Raw genomic sequence first — 6,166 nt, forward strand, 5'->3', positions numbered from 1 at the left:
AAAGTAACTGAAACTAATAAGCATGAAATTAGGTTGAGAGATACAAAAAAAAAATCTCAAGAACTTGGGAGAGGGAGAAAAGGGAACATAGGTTAGAGGCACAGAGATGGGGCACAGACTTCTTGAGATTACTGGTGTTTTACTGAACCCCTCTGAACAGTGCCTTCAGTTCAGAACCAGCTTCACCAGTGTTATTTAGGTAGAAAAATCAAAAGATTCTATGTAAAAATAAATGAATCATAGCTATTTCCTATTCAGCTCTGTGTAAGAGATACCCACGGGTTTCTGGCTTCTTCCTCTACTCATCAGACTGCACAAGAGGTGAAATAATCCTGAACTTGAGGGGTTATGGTCACTGACGTCTAAGCAAGAAAATCTCATTATTTTTTTTTTCTCCAGCAAGTCAAATACACAGTAAGCACTTACTAGAGAACTGTGGAAACAATAGACAATTAACAACAACAAAAGAGATGCCAAAATCTACAGGTAACTCGAGCTTTCAAGTTTAAAAAGCATTTAGTATTTAAGAGGAGAAATAAGGTCAGGAGAGGAAAACTGGGAGAAAAATGGAGAAGGAAAACCAAGATTCCAGGCCCACAGTAGGTGACCCTGGGCACAGAAACTATCTGGGGGAGTTCCCAACTCACCTCCCTCTCTGTTGACGTGAAGTTAATTCTCCCTGCCATTGGTGCCAGATGGGACGACATCATAAATCACATCATCGAAATGATAAATGTTTTATATGTATGCATATATATTTGTATATAAATACTTAATAAAATGTATTACTTAGTGTCTTCTGTAGTGCCACAGACACAGTACAGGTCACGTCCTACCAGTGCTTCTGCTGATGCAGCTCATCAAAACCGTGAACGGATTTGGGTGGACAAACCCATGATCAATAAATTCACATGAGGTGCACCTAGTCCAACTGTTAACCCTTCGTGACCATGCCCACTAAGCCATGTCCCTCAGTGCCTCATACACGCCTATGTAGAAAACCTCCAAGGACACCCAGGAGGACTTCCTACAAGTTCCCTCCCGTTCACCAATGCCAAAACCAACGGCAAAACCTCCTCTGCTTATCTGTGCTATTCTTCCTATGCTCAGTAACAACAATAACAAAAAAAAAAAAAAAAAAACAGCTGAGGATTTTTCAGTGCTCAGTATCCCAAACCACTTTATACATCTAACCCAGAGATCCCACATCTTCAGGTCAGACCAGTTCTCTCGTGCCTGTGGCGCTGGTTTATGTAAAGCAAGAAATTCTGCAGTCAAACCAAGACCTCAGGTTTTGTTTCAGAACCATTCTGGGGGTCTCTCATTTCCAAAGAATAGCTTGCTGAGTGCACTGTCCCAACTCAGAAACCACAGTGCTTCTGGAAACAACAGAAGTGTCTCTTTTTTTATATACAAAACAAACAAAACTGAAAAACCAGACCAACACAACCTCATGCTGTGTAAAGCCACAGCATTTTTGGAAAGGGGGCTGAAATGGTGATTCCTGAACTCTCTTAGGACAACAATGCTGGAATCAAAGTCATTTGACTTCATCTTGCCCAAGAGTTCATGCCATTCCATCTGGGGCTCCACACCAACAAGCACTACTGTGTGTTAGAAGTACCTGCAATGTTCTGGGAACCAACGGCTCTTGCAGCTTCTACATAAGAACCTAAAACTTGCTACTGATCTCTGACGACACAACACCAGCACTACCAGTAAACTGCAGATCTACACACAGTAACACCGCACAGATGAGTTCCAGCCGACATGACGCACATACACATACCTTGACAGAGGACCAGGAATTATTTTAATGGATGTAGTTGAAGCCTTTAATGCCTCATTTTGTTTATTACCTACTTGGACTACTAGACACAGAAATTTAAGGAATTTCTTCAAAGTAAGGGTGACGGAGCACTGGAACAAGTTGCCCAGAAAGGTCAAGGCGTCTCCTTCCACAGAAATACTCAAGACCTGTCTGGACACCTACCTGTGCCACCTGCACGGTACCTGCTTTGACAGGGGGTTGGACTCAATGATCTCCAGCGCTCCCTTCCAACCTCTACAGTTCTGTGATGCTGTGATTCTATGTGCATGCCACAGCACTGGGTTCACAGTCACCGTCAGGGAAAGGTCACTCACTCTGGATTACAGTTATACCTCAAGTTAAACTAAAATTACACTCTCCACATAAAAAGTAAATGCAGTTCTACCGCCACGTGACAGACATGGCAAAATCTCAGGGAATTCACTTGAGATCATGTCCATTTCTAACCAAATTACAATCAAAATACTATTTTTATTTATTCTCTGTGGCTGTTTTCATTCCTTAAGTGGATGCACAGAAATATGGGTCACAAGATCCCAACCACAAGAGCCTGTAAGCATGATCTCTGAGGGTCATCCCAGTTAGAGCAGAGTAAAAGGAATAACAGCAGAGGATGTCGCACATGCACACACAGTGATGTCATGCCTGGCATAAATGCTTTGTTTTGTATGAGTGTGAGCTAAACCTGCTGGGTTCTGTAGTCCAGTCTGCTGCAGTTTGAAACTGGTCTGAGAATGTAAAAAGAAGAAAGTGCCTCTGCTGTAATTAACACCAGCTCTCCTTTTGGGGGCTTTTACTAAAAACACAGTAAAGTCCTTCCAAACAAACAAAAAAATCAAAGCGTGACACTGCCAGCTTGGGGTGTCTCCTGCAATGGGTTATTGCTCCTACAGACACTGGAAATCACAGCTTGCAGCTGGGACAAGAGAAAAGCAAATCTGCGGGACTCGCAGAGAGAGCGGCTGAAGGAGCGTCCTCCTCCCATACACCCACAGCACAGGACAAAACTCAGACAAAAGAACTTCTTGTGGAGGCCAGGCAGGAGAAGCGTCATTTATGGAGGTGAGTAATCACACGAACTTTGGGCTGAGCACTGTAGGCTGTGCACATCCAGGGGCTGAGCTCACCACAGGTATCGGGAGGAGAGGACTAAGGGCTCGCGGCCCTTCATCTCTGCAGCAGCCTGAGGGGATGAACACACTCCGAAGCAAAGTAGGGACTGGCCAATGACTTTAGAAATGCATGGGCTTCTTAGCATTGATACTGTCCCAACTTGCTGGCCCTTAGCTGGCTGGAACTGGTGAGGAGATCATTTGCAATTCTGTGTTTCAAAGGGCTGCTGAGCTCATCCTACAGACTGAAGCCACATCTACATGAGAAAAGCTTCACGGGGACAGAAATGTAGCACAGAAGCAAAGAACTTCGGTCACAGATACCTCTTAAACAACAAAGTCCCCCCTTTCCCGGGCTGCTCCCATCTTCCCACTGGGTTTCTGCTGAGGACAGCTGGGCCCCACTGCTCCCACCCGCACCAGCTCCAGCCTGGGAAACAACCTCTGCCCAAAGATGAAAGTTTTAAAGCGAACACAACTCTTCATAGGTGAGCTGGATGACGAGGCAGTGAGCAGCAGTGACTTACAATCCTAGGTTGTAAAATAATATTACAGAGGCATTTGACATCTTAATTCTCAGCCCCGATTTGGAAAGGGACTTTGCCGGCGTTCCTGTCATTTCTAAATGACATGCCAAAACTCCTGCTCAATTGGGACGGGGCAGAAAACTCAGAAGTGGGAAACACTGTGTCTGCCCAGCTGACAGCCCTGGCTTAGCTGCAGGATGGCTCCAAGCAGATCCCACATGCAGCAGCTGCTGGAGTCACAGCACCCCATCACTGTCCCACCCTCCAAGACCTCTTCTTCCCCCCAGCCCTATGCCTTTGGATGCTTTGTCCCCTTCTGCACTCTGACCCCAAAATCTTTTTCTGTGTTCCCTTTCGCAGGGGATGCCATGGGCTTTAAAGCAGCACCTGCTTGTGGGAATGGCGATGCTCCACTGGAGAGGTGCTCGAGGAATCCCAGGAGGCAGCAAAAAAATTAGGGCGATACCCCCCAGCTGGAGGGATTCCTGGGCACAAAGTTAAAGGGCAGAAAGACCCCAGTGCCGGGCAGGTGGAGCTCTTCATCTGTCCCAACTGCACTTCCAAGTTTAATTCCCAGCAAAGAGAGGACAGAACTGGAGCCTTCCGCTTCCACCCTCATCCCAAACAGAGTGAATTAAAAAATAAGAGACACTTGCGCGACGGTTTCGGAAACAAACTGAAGCCAAAGGAAGGACACCCCCCCATCCTGAAATAAATCTATACATAAGCGGATGCAACGCGCCCAAGGCCGAAACCTCCCGAACCCGTGTTCAGGGGCACAAGCAAGAGACTTCAGCGAATACAGCGGGGCGGGCGGCTCCGCGCTGCCGGCTCTGCTCCCCGGCAGCCGCGGGCAGAGGGCTCCGCGCGGGGCAAAGAGGGGACGCGATGTGTGCGTGTGTGTGTGTGCGCGTGTGTGTGCGTGGGGGGGGGGGGGGGGGGGAAGGGAGGGGGTAGGTAATACAACCGCACCGAATCGCGGTGCGACCGGTCCCGACCAACTCCGGCCGCTGGGAGCGGGGAGCGGCGGCGGCCCCGGGACCCCGCTGCCCGAGTCCCGTAGCCTCCCCTGCCCCCCCCCCCCCCACCACCTCCGAAACGCCTTTTGCATTTTTTTTTTCCGGCTGTTGTTCCCCCTCCCTGGAAGCCGCCGGCTCCGTTTTACACACCGCCCCGACAAATTCGCCCTGCTCGCCTCTACGTAACGCCCTGTCGAAAGCGGACGCCATATTTTGTGTTGCTGATGTCGACATAGACAAACGTAGACATGTTTTTTTCCCCCCCCCCCCCCGCCTCCTGCCGCCGTCCCCCCTCTCCCCGAACTTGCGATCCGCGGGGCAGCGCGGAGAAGGGCTGCGCGGGGGGCACGGCGCTGCGGCGAAGCAAAATGTAAAAAACCCATTCCAACCCCCCCTCCCGGCACCCTCCTGTCTCTCACCTCTCGGTACAACCCCCCCACCCCCCCCATTTCGCCCCGCAGCGTCCCGCGAGCGGAGCGCTTTATCCAGGAGGAAAAGTTGGGTGCGAGCGACCGGGGCGGTGGCGCGTGTGGGCAGGGAGAAGGGCGGGGGGGGGGGGGGGAGGGTGTGTGTGTGGAGGGGGGGGAACCCCGCCTGGGAAGTTTCCTACCTGCGCTCAGGGCGGCGGCACCGCGTGTCCCGGGCGGAGCGGAGCAGCTCCGCGTTCCCCCCCGGTTCCGATCCGCTCCGCGCCGCCGCGGCAGAGCTCCGCGCCCGCGGGACCCCGCGCCCCCCGCCCCCGCCGCGCCGGCCCCGCGGGCAGCCGCCACGCGCGGACGTACGCACCGCCCCGGCCCCGCCGCGGAATTAAGGAAGGGGAAAAAAAAAAAAAAAAAGGAAAAAGGAAAGAAAAAAAAAAAAGCCAAATAATAATAATAATAAAAAAAAGGCCAGGAAAAAAAAAAAAAAGGACTCACAAAAAAAAAAAAAAAAAAAAAAAAAAAAAAGAGGAGCCCTCGATCGGCGGGGATCTACGCCAAAACCCACATGATCTCTGACGTCAGCCTGCGTATTTGCATACGATACCACCGCCGGCGCGGCCGCCGGGGTCTGTCGGCGCGGCGGAAAGTTGGGAGCGCGGCTGTGCCCCCCCCCCACAGCCCCCGGGAGCGCCTCCTCCGGGGCCGCCGCGCGGATTTCCCACGCCCCCACCCCCACTCCCCCCCCCCCCACACCCCACGCTCCGTGCTCCGAGCGTGGGCTCCGCCGGCCCCTCCCGGCGTGTCTGGAGCTTTGGGACGCACCCGGCGCGAGGTGGGCTTGGGGGCGGCTCAGTCGGGGCTTTGCGGGAGGTGCTGCGTGTTTCCAAGCCGTGCTGCACTGCTGCATCCCGGGGATCCTATCTCCCATTTAAAACTGTCGTTAAACTCTCGTGTCTCTGCGTTTCTACCGAGGAGGTTTAGCGGACAGCAGCCGGGCTATTCTGTTTTACTTCAGCGGATCAGTGACAAGAAGTAATTCACCGGCCGCATCTCGCTGCTGGGTACCAGCCGGCTCTGGGTAACGGGACTGCGGGCGGCAGAGAGCCCCGGAGCTCCGGGAGCTCTGCGAAGCTCCGGACATATCCATCCCGGGGATGCCCGATGGTATCAGGACGGCTCCCAGGGCTCAGCCGTGGCCGCGTCCCGTGACAGTGCGTGGCAGCTCCGAGTTCCTGCGGCTCAACAGAAAGTAGAT

At 52.1% G+C, this 6,166-nt stretch overlaps 1 protein-coding gene across 3 annotated transcripts in view; it reads right to left on the reverse strand.

Moving 5' to 3' along the window:
- ZHX2 (zinc fingers and homeoboxes 2) overlaps positions 1-5,855 on the reverse strand; it is a 64,390-nt gene extending 58,535 nt beyond the window's left edge. Inside the window, exon 1 of one of the 3 annotated variants that reach the window (XM_065753667.1) lies at positions 5,734-5,855. The gene's annotated coding sequence lies outside the window, so the exon portion shown is untranslated. Of the gene's footprint in view, positions 1-5,099; positions 5,252-5,476; positions 5,575-5,733 lie in introns of those variants that run through there. The other 2 variants (XM_065753668.1, XM_065753665.1) reach the window with 2 other exon arrangements.
- Between the last annotated feature and the right edge of the window lie 311 nt (positions 5,856-6,166).

The sequence above is a fragment of the Cyrtonyx montezumae genome, unplaced genomic scaffold, assembly GCF_038088225.1.
Source record: "Cyrtonyx montezumae isolate F1298 unplaced genomic scaffold, pur_monq_1.0 scaffold_8, whole genome shotgun sequence".
NCBI lineage: Eukaryota > Metazoa > Chordata > Aves > Galliformes > Odontophoridae > Cyrtonyx > Cyrtonyx montezumae.